The sequence below is a fragment of the Macrobrachium rosenbergii genome, chromosome 51 (genome assembly GCF_040412425.1).
Source record: "Macrobrachium rosenbergii isolate ZJJX-2024 chromosome 51, ASM4041242v1, whole genome shotgun sequence".
Lineage (NCBI taxonomy): Eukaryota > Metazoa > Arthropoda > Malacostraca > Decapoda > Palaemonidae > Macrobrachium > Macrobrachium rosenbergii.
Window position 1 is genome coordinate 38394883 of NC_089791.1, and position 25000 is coordinate 38419882.

General features: G+C 37.2%; 1 long non-coding RNA gene across 2 annotated transcripts in view; it reads right to left on the reverse strand.

Annotated features, from left to right (window-relative positions):
• The window catches only part of LOC136833328 (uncharacterized), a 157661-nt gene that overhangs the window by 77061 nt on the left and 55600 nt on the right, over positions 1-25000 (reverse strand). For both annotated transcript variants that reach the window (XR_010851437.1, XR_010851438.1), the window contains exon 2: positions 13586-13662. This is a non-coding gene — a long non-coding RNA (uncharacterized lncRNA). The remainder of the gene's footprint in view (positions 1-13585; positions 13663-25000) is intronic.

The following is a 25000-nucleotide window of genomic DNA, read 5'->3' on the forward strand; positions in this document are numbered from 1 at the left end:
AGGCTGAGGAAACAGTTGCCTTTTTAACCCACAGACATTACAAAAACTCTTTTGGAAATATTTCCCTACTGACAAGTAGATAATTTGAATACAATCATTTTAACTTTGAAATTATTCAGTGTCTCTGAAACAAAACACTGCAAGATATGGAGGAAACTGAAGCATCAAGTAGCACCATGTACTGTAATACGAGAGATTTCTGAACAATGTATAATTGCTGCTGACCAGTTCTATATTCGGATTGAGGCATAAAATTTGCACATAAAATACTAAGCGATCTGACAGTCTAAGCCTATATCAAGACCCATTTATTTTCACTGCATGTACCTCTGTCGTCAGTGACATCATTCGGTCACGTGATCTAACAACATATTTTGCTCTGTTATCTGCATCAGCTACGTAACTCGAAATTAAAGGAAAAGACTCCACACTGGAAGTTTTTCTTTGTCAGCTAAGATATATTTCCTATTCATACGGATTACATATACGAATACGTAATGAAGATGCTTGGACCATACGTCCCTTCAAGCCGCTTCCCCTGTTAAAGGAGGCTCTAGAGAAAAATCAAGGGAATGGTCGTTGTCACATTCATATTTCATCCGGTGAATCGTAGACGAATTTCTTGTGCAGAGAGTCCAAGGACTTTACCCACTTTTATACACATCCTCAAAAAAGCAAATTGGCAAGACTTTAAGCCCCACTACACGTAAACAAAGACACTGTGCCAAGCACCTCTACAACCTCGTACCCACTGCTGTATTTCCTCGATTTTATGACCCACACCTTCCATCACGTTTGCAAACCCGTCTATCCAGGATCTATCCTTCTTCTTCCTTCGAAGCACTTCCGAAAACTACACTCTTTTTCGATAGCCTAACACCATTTATTCTTTCCCCATGACGAACCATCTTGAAACACTGATCCATTCTTCCAACTGCTCAACCCTTTTTAAAACCTCTAATAATACCCAAATTTACCCATCCTTTAACGTCTTCTTACGCAGCACATATTACGCAAACAATTCATCTCGATAGCGTCAGCGTTTTTTTATAGGCAATCAACATCCACGCTTCACTACCATTGAGTATATATATAAGGGGTTTTTCAGCTTTATACCAGTAATTACACGAGATTAATTTCCTCCCATTACAATGCTATCTCCCCCATGAAGCCGTACTTCTGTTGTTGTTTATTGTTATCGCTTTCTTGGAGATGTTTCTCGCTCGACTTGTCATGCAAAGGAAATGAAAAGGAAACTCGTCGAGGTGGAAGGACAAAGAACAAATAGAAACGGGAATGCCAAAACCATATAAATTGTGACAAAGCAGCAATGACGATATATTTGAAAGTACGATTCGGAGTGGTATCAGTGAGAATATTGGTAATATCCTATAACTTGCCTTTCTCGTACTTGTGTCTGATTTAATGCATGACAAGTAAACTAGAGGATTTTTCAGTTCTACAGATTAGGATTTCGCTGAGGAGTTTGTGAATAATTGTGTCTTTGTCATATCTTCAGCACATACCATATCCCTCCCGCTCTCTCTCTCTCTCCCTGTTTTCATGTATGTATCCATGTCTGCATGCTACAGAATTTTGATAAATATGTATCACTTCGTCCCCAAACTTTCTAATACAAGATGGCGCTTTTCTAAACGACAGTTTGGAAAGTCAGAAATAAAAAAAAAATTGTTATTTTCACGCGCGGAAAAAATAAAACTGGTTACGAAATATATACCATAGGCTAATAAATCACATAGGGTAAATATACCATAGGCTAATAAATCACATAGGGTAATCACCAGCGAAAAAGGTACTGAAAATGATAACAAACATTTTTCGTGATAGTAAAACTCGTTTACGTTCCATATTTCCCAAATGATAAAGACTTCCAAAAGACAGTAAAAGGAATGAAATTCAAGTTGCGTTATCAACTCAAATTTTACCTTTAATAGATTTTCCTCCTTCCAACTCCAGTACATTTTAGAAGGCTTTTGAGACATAATAATGTAATATAAAATTTCGGAAAGGTAAGACTTTCGGTTTTCATGAATTATAATTTGGTGATCGTTTACTAGATATAACATTAATGTAAACAGCACATGGTATAAAGAATACTTTTCTAACTTAGCAAAAATTAAGTACAATTGGAGTAAACGACAGACTAAGTAAATATCGGTTATAATTAACCTGTAATCACGCATATAAACAACAGGAGAAAACTTAAAGTTTCTATAAATTACCCTTTTGTCGTCTCATTATGGCAATGAAATTCTATATAAAAAAAAACCTAAGCTAATCGTCAGAAGGATTTTCCATTTGTACGTCTTCACCTGAAATCGTGAAGCATTGCTCATGAATTTTCTCTGGCCCAAAATCGCTCACACGATGGAAGCCATTGTGCTCATGCAGAAAAAAAAATAAAAGTTCATAATTATCTCCATTACTTCCAAGCAATCAGTTATTACTTTCACCCCAAAATTATGGTATTGCTAACTATGTAAACAGTTGCGTCGTCATCTGCTTTCCATGTCATCTAATTCTAATTTTATGCATTTACCCTGGATTCTATACAATCCACTATTAACTCATAATCCATGCTTTTCCATACAAGATTCATATTTCATACTTGTTAATCCTCAATTCATAATTTATACCCATGCATCCAGCGTGTATTGGCAAGATATATATAAAATAATTCAAAACAGAGGCCAATCTACGCACAAACACATTCAATTTGACTTGCGCTGAAGCACTAAACTAAAGCAGAGAGAGAGAGAGAGAGAGAGAGAGAGAGAGAGAGAGAGAGAGGGCCTCAATTACTAATAAGAAGTTATGTGATAACCAGATGAATGAATAAATGGCCTATCAGGAATCCCGGGAGACAGAATAATAAGAGAATTTGCTGCAGAAGCTCCTTTGTGATGAATGAAGCCGTCAAGCTGGAGTGAGATTTCCTCTGTGAAGATCACTCGGAATTTCGGAGAGGAGCGAACGCAAATCAGGGCCGTCTTCCTAAGCTCTTCTTATTCTCGGCTCTTCTTTGGTCCGCCCCCGGCGCAGTTTATTCTCCGCCGTGTTGCTTCTTTGGGCGTCGATTGGTCTTTTTTTTTAGAGATTAATGCTTCTTTTAAATGCTAACTGGGTAAAATCATGAAGCGGTAAACTACTTTATGAGATATCATTAGTGAAAAGTTAATGTGTGATAACATAAACAAGTAAAGAATGTGCCGAAGTTTCTTCTGCGCAATGGAGTTTACTGTACAGCCGCTACAGCGTATAATCATGACCACCGAAAATATATATATCTTTCGATGGTCTCGGTTCAATGCTGTTTGAGCCGCGGCCCATGAAACTTTAACATCGGGCCGGTGGTGGCCTTTCCTATATCGTTGCCAGGAGCACATTTAAGGCTAACTTTAACCTTAAATAAAATAAAAACTACCAAGGCTACAGGGCTGCAATGTTTGATGACGGGACGGTGGATGATCAACATACCAATTTGCAGTCCTCTAGCCTAAGTTGTTTTTAAGATCTGAGGGCGGACAGAAAAAGTGCGGACGGACAGACAAAGCAGGCACAATAGTTTCCCTTTACAGAAAAGTAAAAAGAGGGAACTGTAGAGCTAAATAAGAAAATCGTAAAGTTAAAGTAGAGTAACTGTGAGAACAATACCTAATTATCTAACATTAAAAGACTCTATTTTTAAGTACTGGATACATTCAAACGAGTAGACCACATTAACCCATGTTTTACCTAGTCCATAAACAATCTTGTAGTTAAGGTTAAAGTGGTATTCACATATCCTTAGGGGCATGAAAATATGGATATATATATATATATATATATATATATATATATATATGTATATATATAAACATGTGTATATATATATATATATATATATATATATATATATATATATATATATATATATACATATATATATATATATATATATATATATATATATATATATATATATATATATATTATAATTAGTAATTATTATGTTCCTTTAATAAGTATTGATACATTCACCGTGCAGCTAACATTTTACAACACATTAAATAAGCCTTATATTCATATGCATTATCAAATGAGTCTAGGTCTTGGATGCTAAAAAAAAAAAATGTCATTCCGAGGTTATTTGAGGGAATATTATTACGGTCTGGTAACATCTGTTAGTGAAACCTGAATAGAATGTGTTACATTTGCGAATGTATTTTTATTGTGCCCTAAAATATGTTAAATAATGCCTCATTAATTCTGCTCCATTATATATAAATGGTGGCCTGATTAACTCAGCAGTTAGGTTATGTTTGTGACAATATGCAAAATTAAGCATACCTTAATTCAACCAGACCACTGAGCTGATTAACAGCTCTTCTAGGGCTGGCCCGAAGGATTAGACTTATTTTACGTGGCTAAGAACCAACTGGTTACCTAGCAACGGAACCTACAGCTTATTGTGGAATCCGAACCACATTATATCGAGAAATGAATTTCTGTCACCAGAAATAAATTCCTCTAACTCTTCATTGGCCGGCCGGAGGCTCGAACGCGGACCCAGCAGAATGCTAGCCGAGAACTATACGGACCCTCCCAACGAGGAACTATGTGAAAGTGCTGCTTTCACAGGCAGAAACTAAATTATTGTAACCAAGGCAACGCATTAAATCCTTACGCGACACGATACTCTAAAATTCAAATGGTATTTCTTAATTACAAGTGTACACTTGCACCATTTCCAAAGGAAGCAAAACGAGACAGGCTCCTTGCAAGCATTTGGGTGATACAGTCCCTCTGAAGTATTTCAAAGGCCAGTGATTAACCTTTCTCTCTTGACCAGCTCAATCATCAATGCTCTACCATCAATAACATTCGGATAAAATACAATCTCGTTATTCTCAGGCCGAAAAGGAATTTTAAATCTCTACACAGTAATCATTCCTTCTATAAATATATAAATTCAATTAGTGACATGATTACCAATATGGAATGGAATGGAATATAGGGTTTAGGCCAAAGGTGAAACACTGGGACCTATGAGGTCATTCAGCGCTGGAAAGGAAACTGAGAGTAGTTGGGTCTGAAAGGTGTAACAGGAGGGAAACCTCGCAGTTGCACTATGAATCAACTGATAAGAAAGGGTGGATAACAAGATGGAAGAAAGATAATACGAATGGAGGTACAGTAAAAGGAATGACAGGGGTTGCAGCTAGGGGCCGAAGGGACGCTGCAAAGAACCTTTAATAATGCCTACAGTGCACCCCGTGAGGTGCACTGGCGGCACTACCCCCCTTACAGCGGATAACCAATATGGCTAAAAACCAAGAGTTTCTACACAGAATACCTTTAATTAACCTCACTATAGTTGCGATAAGGATTACATTTCGGTATAATACCACCGAGTCTCTCCAGACTTCCACCCCTCCTTACTTACAGCGGATTACAAACTATTCCTTCCTCAGAGGCTCAGAGGCCCACCCACCCCATCAACTTTGGGCTGAAGTCGCTGGAAATATTTGCATATCGTAATATCACTTGAGGAGTTTAAACGGTATGGAGAAAACTTGAGCATAACTCGCTAACATATTCCAGTCACCTGAAAACCTAAAGTAGCTTCCGTATTATGGTTAGAAAGAAAAATTACAGGAGATGAGAATAACACCTGTACGGCAGCGAGATTATGCGTAACATTATAACATTTCTTCTGACAAAATACATTGCACAGTTTTCCTTTCCTGAAAAAATTAAATCCTTAAAAGTTAACATATACTGAAATAGTGGAGAAGATCCATAATTTTCACTTTAATTATATATTATATATATACACATATATATGTATATGTACATATATATATATATATATATATATATATATATATATATATATATATATATATAGACAAATATATTTTGACTTCTCGTTTTCTGTTCCTACGGCTAGGCTTTAGCCAAGCAATTGTTTATATCACTGGCGTCTATACAGACATGCACGAAGTTTGTAAATATAAAAATTGAACAGTCAAATAGGAACAATCAAGACGAGTTTAACTAAAAGGGGAATGGATGGCATTCAGCGATGTTACTAGAGTGGATGGGGAGGGACAAACTAATTCACAGAGGTTGATAGTGTTATCGATAGACTGATTTGTCAATCGACAATTTTAAAACACATCGAGATGGATTTTTCCACGTAAACTTTTAGAGCAACGCAATTTCTGTCTTTAATTAATTATGTTGTCTACCTAATCCCCTGGTCCCTAGAAAGATTGCCTAAATATTCATAACCTAATTTTATCATTTTAATGGAACTTGGCGTCAGAAATGTGTTCATTCTGTTCAGTGTCACATGAATGGAACTATTTGTGTTCTTGTTTGCATTCCTTAATACGACCAAAAGTAGGAGGCGTGGGACACCCTGTCAGCCGGCCATTAATTTAAAGGGATACTTCCTTCTCAAGAGCGTGGAATCTTAGATTGGTTTCGGAGGTCTGTGTGTGTTATTTGTAAAAAAAAAAAAAAACTTTGTGTTGGACGTTTTGATTGTTCTGCAGATTTGAATTATTTTCAACAAAGTTTAGGTTAGATTTTTTCCGAGCTTGAGAGCTTACGGGTATGTATACTAAACTATGAAATGTATGACGGTATTCTAACACGCTATGGTTGATTTCTATTTACCTTAAAGAAATAGACTGATACCTACATCAAATCATAATTCTGTTTACCTGAAAGAAATTTACTGGGGTTTTCCCGTAATATTGTGACTCGTGTACTTTACAAAATTCCAGCATGCTGGTCATGAATGACGTGCATGCCTTTCAACTTGAACATTGATTATAGATAAGTGACTGCCTAAAGTGAAGTAGAATTTAAATATAATCTTCAAGTCCTCCTTTTAAGGGGAATTGTTTCAGGGGATGTTGCTAGATGATTTTGCGTTGGTGTTCATATTTAGGGGATTGCCTACCCGAAATAATACCAAGAAAATCGAATGAGATTAAAAAAAAAAATAGTACGCATCATATGAGCTGCGATTCAGGATAAACCTTAAGAAAAACCGATATAATCTGTATAAGACACTGCATAACAGGAGGAAATTACATTTGATGGAGATGAATAAAATTTAAAATATTTTGGGAACAATAACCAGTACAGGTTCCCTTATTAGGATTTAGTGAAAAGCAAATGAATGCGCAGGATGGAAAACCATTTTGACGTCGAAGACCTATCATATTGCATGCGAATTTAAAATTATATTTAAATCTGGGACAATCTTTATTGCTATGAGAACCTGACTCGCGATTGACAATCCAAGTAAGATTTTGTCTATGAAAGAATGAAGTTTTAGGAATTTATCAAGGCAATCATCAAAAGGAGATGAAGATGGTTTTGACATGTTCTTCGCACAATCCCAGCGAGAGTGATTGATTTATGGTAATTAAAACTGGCGTCACAACATCCCCTGCGAGAATAGTACATCTTAAGACTGACCTACTTTGGTGAGAAGAGAAGCTGGTGATGAATGAAAGCACAAGAAAAACATGGATGGCAAAATTTCGAAGGCCCTTTGCGTCACAGGGTGTTGGAGGCTATGGTATCAATTAGTAATAAACTTACACATTTACAATATATAAACACTAAACGCTAATACTTCCAAAAGAAAACACTGTATGAGCATACACAGGAATATGTAAATACTTAAACTAGGTTTTTCTATAATATTTTCACCTTGTCCCTGGTGGGCCTATACCGCATTTGGAAACACTTATCTAACGAGAGAGAGTACAGGAATGGCTACCCCACTCAAGTGAAAGAAAAATTACTCAACAATAAATATAGCACTGAGTATGAACTGATTTAATAAGATAGATAAAAAAGGAAAGTCTATCCCACCCAACTGAAAGAAAAATTGAGTAAAATACAAAATATGAAGTGATGAACTGATCTAAAAAAGAAGGAAAAAAAGGAATGGCTATTCCGCTCAACTAAAAAGTATTGTTTCATGATAAAAATAGCTTTGAGTATGAGATGAAGTTTACATTACATCAACAAATTTCTCTAAAAGGTATTTACTCGAAACTAACGAAAGTTGGTACAAAGTGAAATCTCATAAAAAGTGAAACTGAAATTAAGTATTCTACTTAATACAAATATCTCTCTCGAGAAAGCTTGGGTAATACAGAAAGTTTTATAAGCCAGAGAAAACTGACACATTAGTTGTACGGTCTGTAGGAATACTCAGCTCAGGTGAGTACATTTGTCCGTACTTTACTCAACGTGATAATCAAAGCTATAGCAACTTTAAAAATGTCGTTGCATGGGTGTTACAATAAAATAAAAAATCTTTCGAAATAACAAAATACAATTGCCATTGCAATCTACAATCCAAAATGTTACAGCGCATGTTCTCTTGACTGGAAACTCGTCACTGAAGAACACCGAATGTTTATGACTGGTCATGAAATAATACCTGTACTTCGAAGTTGTCTTTAGCACAAGAGCAATTTATTACTTGGAGTAATACATATTAAATATCAAAATACTATTACTTCTTTCAAATGAGCACCACATTCTTTGGAAGTTTGAATTTCAAGTCAATGGCCCCTGTGGGCATGTTCCATATGACTGGGGTTCATCTTTTGAATGATAATTACAGATTGATTAGAATATGTTGGATGACGTAAAATTACGCCATTCAAGGTAGATCACTTTAAAACAACAGGGCATCTGTTGTCATCGGACGATTCTGGAGCTCCCCGAAACCTGCAGGTACATATATGCTCTCAGCAAGAAAAGAGAACTTGTTTTTTAACATGGAGTATTAAATGATCTATGGGGTGAAAAAGTATAGAAACTTTAATTTGGGTTTAATCAAATTCAGACCAGATTTGATGATCTAGAGGCATTTTTATTTAAAGGTCACTCTGTAGATTGTGAAATGTCATAGGACTGATGATATTTCAGTGCCTATGAGCAGGAATGCTTTAAAAATTTAGGTTTTGCTGTGCATGTTCTAGTCACTGCTTACAAGAAGCACCTTATAACATTTCACTGACGGTGTTACCACGACCAGACTATTTTTGGCATATTTCATATTTTGCTAAACTTCACTCTTTCAAAAAAAAATACTGTGGGGATGAAAGTGTAGATAACTTTGCCTGTTGGAAAAGTGATGGTATGGAGCAGGGAAAAAGGAAGTGAAATACATGCTGTCCCTGTTCAAGGTCTTATGAAAACATTTACGCGAATGCATAAAAAAGTTATTTCAGACCTAAACTGGCAGCCACCTACATTGCAATATGCCTATTTCTATAAAGCTCTACGGTTATTATGAACTGCAATACGGGATAAAAATTTAGTAACTTGTTAATACTAGAGAGCTGGAAATCTGTAATTATATTGCCTATATACAATACTGGAAATGAAAACAATATTCCGACTTCCTACGCACCGTCCCCATACTCCGCAATGAAAAGAATATACTGTAACACTCCAGCCTAGTTTTTAAATGTAAAAAAAAAAAAAATTTAATTCTGCAAAATTACGCCTTCAAAACACAACACGTTGCCAGAACATAATCTTTGCACCTTGACAGTAATTGTTTATGTGCCAGTGAAATGGAAAACTTAATTATCTCGCTAGTTTAGGAATATTTCCCTCTTGAGAATATCATTTTCAGCATTCTCTCTTTTTTTAAAGTTTACGGCTTGTTCATATGTTACTATTTGGTTCGTCTTTTCTGTGGGCATATCGCTGGAGACGCTGCTGCCAGTTCGACTGTGAATAAGCTGCAATTTGTTTTCTTATTTTTTTCTCGATTCGCTCCTACTTTCTTTAGTAACTAGCACATTTAAAAATACGTTGACATTATTCATTATTCATCTGAGATTTTTATTACGGCACCACTGAGCTCTAGTTTACCAAAACAAACTCTGGAAAAGACTGGTGAGAGAGACAGAATTCCTGGAACCTCTTCCTAGATCAAGAGTAAAAACGAAAAATAGAAGTTCTCTCTCTCTCTCTCTCTCTCTCTCTCTCTCTCTCTCTCTCTCTCTCTCTCTCTCTCTACCCCTAATATCAGACCTTCATAATATTCAAGGATCCATTTATAAACATCGTTAAAATGACATGACAAACATTGATGATCACATCTTCGCTCGTAAACTGAAATAATGTTTGACGCGGAGTCGTTTCGCTGAAACAGACGACAGAACGTCCCTCCTTCCTCAAACACGCGTTTACTCTATTTTGTCCCACGCTGTCTTAACGTACCTCACGTTTATTAACTTTGCTTGCAATATTTTGCGAGAAGACAATCTTCCCGGCTAACTTCATAGTTCTGTAATTATATACTCCCGCGTTTAACAGCTCTGCTGCTCCGTGTTTTATGTCAGTCAACAGTGAAGTGAATGTTTGAACTGTCTTTCATTACATTTTAGTACACCATTATGATAATGTCCATTTTTGGGGGTTTTCATTCCATTATACGTGGTGTGTCATGTATACCGAACAGCACTCGCTAATATGTTTACTGTTGCGGCAGCAAGGACCTTCTCTCTTTTCAGGATTTCCCAATATTTTTTGGACTGACTTTACACCGTAAACCTTGAATCCGGAAGGAAATTGAAGACGTTCTCTTCCCAGGCAGGTTTCGAATCCACTGAATAGTAGAGGTCAGTGCTAACTCACTGTGCTTTGATGCATATGAATTTTCCTTTATCCCTGAAAGCTTCATTTTTTTTCATAATATTACTTACATAACTCTTTGTCGCTTTAATTTTTTAAAAAATTTTACAGATAATTCAAGAAAGAATAATTCATCAATGACAGCAGTTCTTATCGTTGCTGTATTAGGTAGCAGTTTCAAAGCGATTTTAATCAAGCTTACCATGACGATTGATAAATGACCAAATGCTTCAGATTCCAGCATTAATATCAGATACTTTCTCAGGGTTTAACTGTAGAAATCCCAGACAAACTGTTAAGTTTACATGCTTTTATTCGACTTGACTTCTGTGTCTGTCTGTCTGCTTGGGTCAAAACTTGTAACTCAATTTTCGACCTGTTCCCTTCGTCCGATGGACTTGAAATCTTGCAAGATTACTCGGCCCCGGTGACAATACAACCAGTCTTACATGATCAGTAGGTCAGTGACCTCTAGTGACCTTTTCCAGTATCTCAGGATTTGTATGAAAATCTTCGGATTTTTCATACCTTCTTTGACTCGGCAGAATACGTTAATAACTCTACGGATTTTTCAAACCCTCTTTGGCTCGACAGGTTATCACATTCAATTTCATTAGCTACAATCATAAATCGGTTACAATTTCTGTCAAAACTAAAAAAGTATAAAATAAATAAAAATAAAAAACAAATGTTTTTAAACACGCTTTTGTTAAAATGCACTAGAAAGTAAAAAATAATTTTTGAGACACCAGGATTTTCTTATAATTAATAATTTCTACAAAAATAAAAGCGTGGGAGCCAAACATGGAAGGAAATGCTACAAGAAAAGAAAAACTTGTTGAACCATTTCCTTTCATATTATTTTTGTAGACATGATTAATTGTGAGAAAATCCTGGTGTGTGTCAAAAAATTATTTTTTACTTTATGGCGCATTTTAATAAAAAGCGTGTTTTAATTTTACATATATATATATATATATATATATATATATATATATATATATATATATATATATATATATATATATATATATTTGTTTTATTTTATTAGCACTTCTTTGAATATTCTTTTTCTCATTGCAGCTTAATGATTCCGACAACATAATTATTCTCGGCATTACAAATGCTTCAGAGAAACGCCTCTTCGTAGCCCATCTATCATGAAGCTGCCCCCTCCCCCGAAAAATGGTATTAATACATGTATGAAGATAATGAGGGCTCGTTCAAGTTCCCATTGTTACTGTAACTAGGCAACCGTCGAACAGACCAGCTGCATCCTGGCTATTTGTGTGAGGAAAGACCTAGTTATTTATAACCACTGGTTGTTGTGTTCACGGTAAACGCGTAACAAGCCATAACCAACAGAGTTAAACACTGCCCGTACCCTTTTTAACAGAAAGCAACTGGGTCATATTTTTAACTCACTTCATCAACTACCTACCTATTTCCAAATGAAATTCGCCGTATATGGAGTCACTTCATAGTGAAGTACTGACCGTCCACCGCGATGGTGATTTATGCTTTAATTACCAATGATGGTAATGCCGCCAGTGTACCCCGTTTAGTGCGCTGTAGGCATTACTTAAGATTGCTTGCAACGTTCCTTTGGCCATAGTTTCTCCCCCATTTCAGCCTTACAATTTACGTTTATTTTCGTTTCCTTTCTTCCGTCCTGCTGTCCAACCTCTCTAACTTTAGTTCTCTTTCACATTTTCAGCTTTGGATCCTTGTAGTTCATCTCACTTATTTTCAATGTCTCTGCGTTGCTGCGCAACCGCTCCAACTTCCTCGTTTAACCTTTTTTAAGAGCAAATGGTTCAGAGTGACCCAGTCCTTGGCTTTGTAGCCTAAATTTCAAGATTTATTCATTTCCGTTATTACAGTCTCCCCTAATGGCAGCAACGTCTCATGAATCTTTTATACGAGACCGTTTAGAACTTAAAATAGTTATCAGTATCAGCTGAATGGATAAATACCTTTCGTTATAATGCGGCACTGAAAGTCCTTTTTTCACGTTAGAATTGATATGCGATTTAGATTTTCGACCCCTATTGGTTCCAAAATTAGCTACAGTTTTATAATCCAAGATGCCTTAACTGGTGGTCATTAGTCAGAGCATAAGGTCTGCTCAAAATAGGACAGAGCATCATATGGAACCGAAATACTCTTATCCCTCCGAGTAGCCTCTTCACATTTGCCATTTCAGGGCATTATATATTTTTAGATAAACGTTCGCTCTTTAACAACACATTGGCTTTTTCAAGTCTCTCTCTCTCTCTCTCTCTCTCTCTCCTCTCTCTCTCTCTCTCTCTGTGTGTAAATATTCAGAAATTATTACAGAAAAGCTTGAAAATAATCTGCATATGACTATTTGCGATTTGAAATATTCATAATATGACATTTGACATTTGGCTCGCCCGAAATCCCCATGGGATATAGAGGCTGACCTTACTTTCTTTCATTTTAAATTCAACTTTACAACCAGTCCCTCATCCCTCTTTTATCCGGCCACGATAAATCAAAGAAGGGTAATTTTTGGTGCGCAACAAATACATATTTCCCATAAATACAAAAGAGACTTTTCCGCTTGGAAATTGCGCGAACGCCTCCGCCAAAACGGTGGTGCTAAGCACAGGTGAGGTCAAATATACGTAGGTCAATGTCAGTGCCCATATGCCGCGAAAAATATACGAAAAATATACGAAAAAATATACGAAATAAGCTAGAATTCACTGCCATTTATGTCATCATCCAGATTAAACATGAAATGTGGCAGAGTATAACTAAATAACTATGAAATGTTATATATTCACACCTAAGAATCATGCATATGTAAACCTGCGCATATATAGACTCGCACTAATCTAAATATATGTACATGAATTCCTACCTGTACGGGAACTCCTTTACGTCCTATTCCTTTCTCGGTGAAAGGAGTCCGTGTTTCCCCCTGATGCACACCATCCTCTGGAAAGGGAAAATGAATTAATCACAACTTAATTTCAAGAAATGAGAACTTTAATCACTGCAGTTTGTTTTCATAAATTGCCACATTATACAATTTAGGCAAAAAGCCCAAAAGAAAAAATTCATTTATCAACAAGGGTGGTGACACATGGATTCACACGTGGTTTGAGTTAGATTCTTAAATTCTTACATTTTAATTTTCGTTTCTGTTTTGCGTTAAGTTTTGGATATACTCTGTTATATATTAAAATGTTGTTCCTCTCTAAATCTAGAGTACCCTTGAAGAAGTTCGCGAATTGGTGGTGGAAACAGCTGCTGTCTCAGAATGAATAAACATAAGAGTATTGTAGCCGTTTTCTTTAGCCCTCCTTGAAGACTGGAAAAAGCACTGGAGATATCTATAACTTTGCCAGTACATTATGGAAGCCACGTGTGCATTACCACTAGAATATAGTGAGGAAAAGACCATGCCATAAAATCATGATTAAAACGAGAAAAAGCATGAACAGCTGTTCATCACAGAATGGGGGAGACCACGACAACAAGGGAGTACCGCTTGAGGTCTTCAGACACCCGAAACTGTCATCAGCCCTTGTGATGGGAAACATCGTTATCCCTGGGAGATCCGAACTGATTGCATTTGTGATGGGAAGCATCGTCGCCCTTGGGCGCTCAATGGAGTCTGAGACAGGGTTACTTGGCAGATGTACACTCGAAGGAGACACAGAAGCCTATCAGCATGTGCTCTAATGGGCGCAGGATGTCTGAGGACATTTGGAGGTATCTCTGGAGCCGGGTTATATCATAAAGGGCATCCTGACCTGATAAATTTGGTAATAATTTTTCTGAACTATAAAGGTTGTTAAACTTAACTTTTTTTTTTATTTTCATTTGCTAATAATGTTTTTCATTCATTTTTAGCTGTAATCTACTTTACATTAGAGTGTAGTTCCTTTTTGAATCTATAGTAGCCCTGAAGAAGACAGGAGGTTGGTAAATGAGACAGCTGTCTGCCTGGGAATGAATGAATATTGCAGTAATGTTCAACCCTCTATGAAGACGAGAAAAACCCCTGGAAGTAATTGAAGTTTTGCCAGTGACTTCTGGAAGCCACATGTTCATTTGCACTTGAAGAAATTGAAGAAAAGACTGCGCCAGAAAATCATATATATTCAGTGCAGAAGCCCTTCTTTCCATTTTATAATATCAACCTTCTAGGTTTCCATTCCAAAGCCCTTTGAAAACCAATTTTCCCATAAAATTTCCGTATTCAATTTTCGTCCTAATACTTCACACATTTCATGTGTTGTTTGTGAAACAGTGAAGCATTGTCCCGAGGAAATAAACTCGAGAGCACGGCGTGTTCTCCCTAGTGCTTCAGGGAGGAAAAAATATTCATCCACCGTGAGGGTGATCATACCAGTCTGTCCCCTGGAGATCAGTATATTAGAAAGTGAAGAGGATTTCTCGCATCGTGGAGTTTCCGTCTTTTCTGAAGCTTTGCCTCAGCACATACTGATTCCATACGTTGCAGTTGGCAGTACAAATATTATAAAGGTGACGAAAACTCAATATTAAACAAGTAAAATAAAAGAAGTTGTTTTTGCGCGCATTTTCCTACAGCGTATAATCAAGGCCGCCGAAAATAGAGCCATCTTTCGGGGGTCTCGATCTTTGTCTTTCATGAGCCGCGGCCCATGAAACTTTAACCACGGCCAGTGTTGCCGGTACAATATCGTTGCCAGACTCACGACTATGGCTAACTTAACCCAAATAAAATACAACCTACGAGGTTGGAGGGGCTGCAATTTGGTATGTTTGATGACTGAGAGTGGATGATCAACATACCAATTTGCAGCCCTCGAGCCTCAGTAGTTTTTAAGATCTGAGGGCGGACAGAAAAAGTGCGGACAGAAAAAGGGCGGACGGACAGAGAAAGCCGGCACAATAGTTTTCTTTTACAGACAACTACACCGCATTTTTTTTCTTCAACTACATTCCTTCAAATCACTGGCGTGGTGAGTATTCATTTGAAAATATATTTCCTCGTGTCGGAATGTTGGCATGGTGAATATTCCTTTAAAAACATTTTATGTCGAAATGCTATCTACAGTTACCGGAAATTTTGTTTCTGCGTTTTTTTTTTCTTTTATGTTTTTTGCGAAAGGCCTAGTGGATATTTTTTTCTGTCTTTTCTTTTCTCACATAATTGAGATAAAACAAATTTAAGCAGTATCCGAGAATAGCATATTAGTTTACCTTAACCCGAATGATGTAATTAGAATTTTTCGTGCAGTTTATTTTCTCCGTACCACAGTTCATGACATACATAAAATAATGCCCCTAAACATTCTAGTAACATCAGTTGAAAGCATAATGAAAATGGTAGTCTTCCTTTCCGTCGTTATAGGATGGAAACAGTTAACTTAAAATTTAAATACAGTACTTTGAAATACTTTGACCTCGATGAAAATCTCTCTCTCTCTCTCTCTCTCTCTCGGTCAATTATGTACAACAAATACGTTAGTCACTTCACCTTCACTTTTCTATAACACCAGAGGTTTTTCGCTGAACAGTACCATTTTCTTTTTTTCCGAGACCACATGCCTATCTTGCCTGCATAATGAAACGGAGGGAAGTCTTCCAGGTAAGGTTTTCATTCATAGTTGAAGAACAGACGACTCTCCACTATGCTGGCCTTTTTGTTCCGGAAAAGAGGTAATTCTTTCGGGACTCAAATGCATATTACACAAACGCTTAACACCTCCATTTCAACGTTTTTCAAAGTTATACTTGTAGATTTCAAGTAGACGAAAAAGACATTATTATTATTATTATTATTATTATTATTATTAATATTATTACGAGCTTGTTAGCGCGCGCTACACGCGCTGGGTCTCGACACTGCTGTCTCCCGTACCCTCCTGGTCCCCTACCTACCCCGCCCCAACCGAGGCGGACAAACAGGTTTGCAGGAGGGTTGATGTCTCCCCTACCTACCCCGCCCGCACCAGGGGCGGACAAACCGGTTTGCAGGGGGTGGGTGGCTGTGTCATGTCTCCCCTACTGTCACCCGGGGAGGACGAACAAGATCCATTCGAATATTATTATTATTATAGATTATTATTAATAAAAAAAACAATATATACTTGGAGTATGACTAAAAGACCGATGACCTGCAATCCAAACATCGAAATTAAAATGATTATATGTCAACACAAAGAGGAAGCGGAAGGAAGAAAATAACAAGAGAGTTGAATAAGACAACAAATAAACATTTCCAAAATAAACCAGCAATATATATCTAAAAAGCTATGTCATATTGCATGATGATTAAAAGAAGTATTACAGCTCCTCAAATTTGAAAAAAATGCCGTGAATTTTTTATATTCTAAAGTAAGCTTACATATTTTTATTTGCTTCATTTTATTCAATAGATGAAACCTATTCATATGGAACAGGCCCACGGAGCCACTGACTTGAAATTCAAGCTTCCGAAGAATATGTTGAGGTCAACCTCCCACAACAGACCCCACACCGCGGCAGTAACTGATCATGATACAGAGCCAGTGATTTTTCATCGCCCTGGGGTAGGCGCGAACCCATGACATCTGAGTGGCATACCAAGACACTAACCACTATACCAGCGACCAGTATTACGCAGGTAAGAACTGCATCTCCAATAATAATGTTTTCACGTAAGACCTTACGTAAACTACTGTACTAGGATTTCAATTTTCGTATTCTTTGTTGCTTATGCTGATTCGTATTACACAACAAGCGGGTGTGATGTTGCTGCAACTGAGGTGTAATTCTTATTGACGTGCTTCTGCTTGCGTCGATGTGTTATCACTTGAAGAAAAAGAAAAATAAGATTTCTACAAGAAAGGATTTTGTATGTTACTTTCAATATTGAACGCCCGTTTGAAACTTTGTTGGTCATAGTATCTATAATAATAAAATCCGAGTGGATCTTTCTTGTTTGTCCGCCCCGGGTTGGGGCGGGGTATGTAGGGGATCAGGAGGGTTGACGGGCAGCGCCCGGTTCCAATGCAGCGTAGCGCGGATAAAACTAATTTTGATACTTACTTTTATTTCGTTATATTATAGCAATTCTCATTCTAATAACGCTCACTGTTGCTATAATTTGTTCTGTTTTTATCTATGCGAATTCTACAGTGTTTCTGTCATTTTCTAAAGCTATTTTTTTTTAATCCTCGGGTTCCTCTTCCGTCTTATACAACTAATTAGGCATTATTGAAGAATCCAATTCCCTTAGATTTAAGAGCAAAAAATCCCCGTTGCATCTTATACACTCTTGAAGGTCACGGAAGAATTATATAGGTAGATAGATAAACAGATAGATAGATATATTCAATAACCACAAAATTACAACTTTCTTTATAACAAAACATCTAAAATTACAATACTTTCATGACTGACAAAAAATAATGTTTTGGTCCAATCAGTGTCAAAATATCATACAAAACGACTTTTTAAAGCTGGGAAGCACTCCAGATAATAAAAAAATAAATTACAAAAATGACAACGCTCAGTTACATTGATAATATTTAATAACCTATGCCCACACCTACATATAAAACCCATGACAACAAAGTAACTAACATGAACTGTCAATGTAATGCGCAACATCTTCATGTTCTTTCACATTTCGTTATGGATGATTTTACATTCCATATTACAATCTGACATTTCATGAAACAAATTGCGAACGTTCCAAATACCAAACTGGTTTCGCAGGTAAATAAATACTTGCTGGTATTTATGAATGCCAAGCGTCTGGTGAGTGTGGTAAGCAACGACGTTTCTGCTCTGAACATCCCGAGGCGAAAACAAAAAGCAATTGGGAGCCTCACTTGTTATGATGGGGTGTGGCTTCTGTTGTCGCCAATCTGCGTGTTTCATTTCGTCGCCAATAAGACACGAAAAATAAAAAGTTCTGTTATAACAAGGTCTGTTATAACCTAAGTACACAGGCACATACATACACACGTAACAAATACCGCACAAAATCTTTCCCGTGTGCACAGATAACTAAAGCATGAACATTCCAACATTCCTTGATTATCAGATGCAACATAAAATTACGGGAAAATGAGATGACAAGGCGTTTCATAGTCCATAGATATCTATGGTAAGGAATGTATTTGAGTAACTGAATAATGTTCAAAATAAAATGCAAGCAAAGTCATCCATAAGCCAACAGAAATCTATGTTAAGAGTCCAATAGTCCTACTGAAAACTGAAAACTTTTAGTTATAATTTTAGTAATCCTGTACTTGTTTTCAGTCAGCCTTATTTACTGAAGCTATTAGTTTTGCCCACCTTACAACGCATGAAAATAGTAACCCAGCCATGCTCTTTAATCGCAAGATTCTTATTGAATAATAGCTAATGTGATTGAAAGATTCTAGAAAAATTATATATTACATATTTTACGGTCAAAGTCAGAGAATGATCAACGATCTGTTTTCCACAGTAAATTCATGACGTAAGCAGCTACTCACCCGTACACAGGAGCTTCAGTTATTGACACATGACGTACCAGAAGGTTGAATTATGTGTAGTTTCTTCCATATTGTATTAGGAGCTTACGGGCTACTCTCGGATCAAAGACCCCATTGCCAGCACAGTCCTGGCTTAATCTAACAACAAGAAGAACGAGGGCACATATGTGGCTATTCCAATGAGTTAATCAGTATATAGGAAAACTATTTCTGTTAGCTATTGCTGGATACGTTTGTATATGTTTATTGGAATGGCCACAAGGGCCTATTCAGTTTCATATTTTCGGCTGCGCTCTCCACTACCTGCAAGGCTATCAAGTGAAACTTAGCAGAATGATGTTAAGCGAAGAAATTCATTTTCTTCACGGTCTACGGTAAACTGAATACGAAAATGTTTACCATTTAAGTAGCCTGTTTACCGCAGAACGTGAAGAAAATTTACAGAAGTGTTTAGATGGGATCATTATCAAAACTAACAGAAGCAGAAAGTCACTCTTAAGTCTTAATATCTGTGTAAAATCCACTTTTGCCGGACTTGGGAATGAATTTACACACACACACACACATATATATACATTGCATTATATATATATATATATATATATATATATATACATATATATATATATATATATATATATATATATATATATATATATATATATATATATATATATATATACTGTATATCTATGCTAAAGTATATCTTTCTTACATCAATATGGGGCAAATATATACTCACTGTAGCCGTCTGTTTGTCTTCCACTGTTCTGTTCGTTCCGTCCTTAGGTCTAGGTCGTAAACAATGAAGAATACGCGCGCTGACGTTGACTTGTACTTAGATCAACGCGTACATTAAGGAGTTTCAAATTAACCCATTAGAAGCGGCGCTGCGCCAAACGGGTGGATAATCTTGATTCGTATTTGTTTAGCTGCGTACACAGGAACTGAGTTTTGTTCTTTTAAATATGTTAAAAAACACATCTTTGGTATACCTATTATTAACAGGATGCATGTAATTACGAGCTCGCTTTGCTGATTGTGTTTTATGATTTTTTTTACAAACGTACTGTACATTATATAATACCATATTAAGCTGCTAGTTCCTCTCAATATTCACAATACGAAAACATTGGTAAAAGAGTGAAAACTCTGTCTTTGGTCATTTCACGAAGGCAAGTTCGAACGAACAAGAGGAAAATAAGGAAATAACTTTCAAATATTTCATAGAATGTGCCGTTTTATTTAGTTTTCTGTAAAAGAAAACTGGTGTGCCGACTTCGTCTGTCCGTCATCATCATTTCTGTCCGCACTTTTTCTGTCCGCCCTTAAATCTTAAAAATTACTAGGCTAGGGCTGCAAATTGGCATGTTGATCATCCACCCTCCCGGTATCAAGCCCCAACAAATTCCAGCCCTTAGTTAGCCATGGCCAGTGGATTGGCAACGATATATGACAGGATGACCTGAGCCGTGGTTAAAGAATCATGGGCCGCGGCTCACACAGCATTATAACGAAACCACCGAAATAAAGATCTATTTTCGCTGGCCTTGATGTACGCTGTACAGAAAACTCGACTGCGCTGAAGAAACTTCGGTGCATAATTTACTTTTTTTTTTAAGCGTTTGTTTTCCCGCATTTTTCTTGGTGAATGTGAGGCATGGGAGCGGGGAGGGGTTGCGAATCTCAAATTTTTTTAAATCTTTACCATTTATCCAGCTACCTGTAAGAATATTCGAATAGCTCGCTACGGCTCCTCGAGGCTGGTGACATAACCCATAACAACATTAGTTTACAGACCCACTACAAGCCTTAAAGCACACCGACCACTATACCGCCATCCCGCAGTTCGGTATTAGGCTCACGTAGTTCCAACAACGCGCCCTTCCTACCTCAATCAGAAAATAATATCCTTTCCCGCGGAATGAAGTCGGAAGGTAATGATTGAACTGAAACATGGATGAATAAATTCACACTCTGTGAATGGAAGTATTTATTTAGAAAAGCATGTAGGGTCAAAATAAGTATACCTTAGTTTAACCAGACCACTGAGCTGATTAACAGCTCTTCTAGGGCTGGCTCGAAGGATTAGATTTATTTTACGTGGCTAAGAACCAATTGGTTACCTAGCAACTGGACCTACAGCTTATTGTGGAACCCGAACCACATATAGCGAGAAATGAATTTCGATCACCAGAAATAAATTCATCTTATTCTTCATTGGCCGTTCGGAGCTTCGAACTCGCGGCCAGCAGAGTGTTAGCTGAGAACGGAACCCACTTCCGCAACGAGGAACTCAAGGAAAAGATGCCACTTCAATATTTTTTTATTACAAAGACATTCATCCTTTCAGGCACCAGTTGCAAGTTATATTCGAAAAGGGCAGCTTTACAATGACGGATATTATTAATATTATTATGTTTTCACAATACTACAATGACAAAAACATTAGTAGTTGAATTATTTAGTAATTTCCCAGACGTAAAAATACCATCTGCTCTCGTATGTAAGGGATGCATTTCATTTCTTCCAAAATAATAGTCGCACCTTAATCTGAACATAATGGTGTATTTCACTTCATTCAAAATAACAGTCGCACATTATTTCAAACATAAAATTACCATTACAAGGATACAATTTTCCAAAACTAAATTAATCCTGTACTGTAGCATAGCTTCACACTGACCCCCTAGAATAAACAACGAAAGCTCGTTCGAGAAGTGTAAAAAAAATCCCACTAAAGAGGAGAGAGTTATTCCAGGAGAGCTCTGCGGTCGTTATCTGCACAAAAACGAAGAGAAGCCCTTCGCTTTTCTTGTAAGGAGAAGCGCCTGAACTCCCCTGGATAAGCCCCGAAGCATCTCCGCAGAAGTTTTTCCCTTCTCCGTACTCCTTACTCTTCGGGCAACAAGATATTACTGGAACCACTTACGGTTTGGCAGCTTTACGACTATTTATGTTTGTTGTTTCCTGATGATATAACTTTAGAAATTCTTCTCCCTTCCATTGTTCCCCCCGTACGCTAGAGATGAATGATTGCAATAACAAGCCCTGGACAAAGGATTGCTTTACTAACGGTGATGTCCTGTTTCCATTACATACTAAGGTCTTTTATAATATAATTATAACATTACGAGCTTGTAACGCGCTGGAACCCGGCGCTGCGGTCTCCCCTACCCTCCCGATTCCCTACCTACCACGACCCCAACCGGGGCGGGCAAACAGGCTTGCAGGAGGAGGGTGGATTTTTCCTCTACCCTCCCGTTCCCCTACCTACCCCGCCCCTACCCGGGGCGGATAAACAGGTTTGCAGTGGGCGAGTGGCCGTGTCATGTCTCCCCTACTGTCACCCAGGGGAGGACAAACAAGATCCACTCGGATTTTATTACTATAGATTCCTTTTACTGTATTCGCTGCTGTCTGTCTGTGAACTAATTAAATGATCTCGCGGACAGACACCCAGGTTTAGCGAAACTTGGTAAAAATATGCTTTGGGTCACTTCTTTAGTAGATATGGATGGATAGAGAGCGGAACTCTGTATCGTAAAAGTCGACATACTGTCTATTTCAAGACAGTTAATTCCATGGGACAAAATCACTGATCAAAGTCATATTTCCTGTTTCATCTCTTTACAAATTGGGCTGCTGCATGCCTTGGCAGAGGTATGCCCTCTACTGTCAAAGTTTGTTGATATGACGTAAACCACACAGCGTGCAAACTGAGTGAACGAAATATGTCAAATAAGTTATTTTAAAAAAAATTCAGCCCATATCTTCACACGCCACTTTGTCGATTGTTTTTTTTTTATACGTCGAAATGACTGTTCCTTTTCTTAGGCCTAAGTGTACTATAGTCCTGATTCGAAAAAAAAAATATGACTCTTCTCACACCACTGTATACCGTAGGCTATCATTGTTGTTCAGCTCTGCAACTTCATTATACAATATATATACTAGTGTTATTACACCCTGAAAAAGATGGTGGTGCTGTATAGGCAATATAAAGAGAAGGTCTAGACAGCAGGAGCCCGGACCTTAGGAAGGTGACGCACCAACCCAAAGCTATCCCAGGCTGCCCCACATCAGGTTTCAGCATGGAACTGACTATCTGCAGGTTACTGTTGCTACGGTTGCGCAGGAAAATATAAGGATACAAACTGCAACTGATCAAATATCTACAAATATCCATCTGTCTATGTATCTATCTATCTATTTGTTTGGGAATGGCACCCTTTAGTGGAATAACACACACCACATCTAAAGTATTGCACATCATAAAATTTCTTATAGCTAAATAGGCAAGAGGAAAAAATGTGCGATATCTTCTCTGCTATTCTATTAAGAATGTAAAACATAGAAACACATTATATATATATATATATATATATATATATATATATATATATATAATATACATACACATACATATATACATATATGTATGTATATATATATTTATAATATATGTATATGTATATACACATACACACACACACACACACACATATATATATATATATATATATATATATATATATATATATATATATATATATATATATATATATATATATATGCATGTGGACCCTTTAATCATAACAAAATTGCACGACACAGTGTAAAACTTCTTACCCCACTGGTGGGAAAATAACACACACTATAAACCTTATTTTCCCCGTGATTCTAGGAATAACGCACTATCGCCCACATTCCCCAAAACTCGGGTATTATCGCACCTTTTGAACCTTATTACACAATCGTTTGAAGGAATAACAAACGATCCTACCCTTACTACAAAACTGATGGGGGAATAGTGCACACCATAAGCCTAATTCCCAAACTGCTGGCGAACTGACAAGCAGTAAACCTTATTATCGCAATATTAAACACTGTAAGCCATTCCCTTAACCCCAAAACGACTGGGAATTAATCGCTATAAACCTCATTCCGCAACTGCCAAGAAACTCCAAAAACTAAACCTCCTTCCCATATGATATGGGAATAGCGCCCTGAGAACCTGACTCCCCAACAGATTTGGGAATAAAACGCGTAAACCTTATTCCCCAGATTATGGGCACACTACATATAAGCCTTATGCCGCCAACAGCTGAGAGAATAAAACATCATATGATTTATGACACACCATAAGCCTTATTCCCCAAAAACAAATGAGCACACGCTAACCTTAAGTAACCTGTGGGTGGGCGTGTAAAATCCAATATCAGGCATATATCCACAACGGTTGGTAGGATAACACAAGAAGTCCCCAATGGTCAGGCGAATTTTACACAGTATCCTTTTTATTTCCCAAATGTTGGGTGAATAGCATTCGCCGTACTAAAATCACCAGTTTTCAAATATCTATCATCAACTTTATTCCATGCCCTGAAATCTTCTACTACTATCAACCGGCCGCCCACTCGATCATTTTCCGTATGGGAGTCACGACTTCGCCCAACAGTCGCTTCACTAGAGTCTGCTGGTCGGCCGCTATAGAGAGAGAGAGAGAGAGAGAGAGAGAGAGAGAGAGAGAGAGAGAGAGAGAGAGAGAGAGAGACCATCTTGTGTGTAGCATGATGGGATACTTGTTCATTCTGTCTAGATCTCGGCTATTCAGGGACGGGGCTGATTGGCAAAAATTGATGCTCACACAAATGGCATTTATTTATTTTCTATGCAGCATTTCGAATACCTTGTCATTTGGTTTTATTTTGAAGAAATGGACTGTGGATTTTTTCAGTGGATTTATCAGTCACGTCCATTTACTTTCATCGTGATTTTAATTTTTTTTTTTTTTCAATTCTAATAAC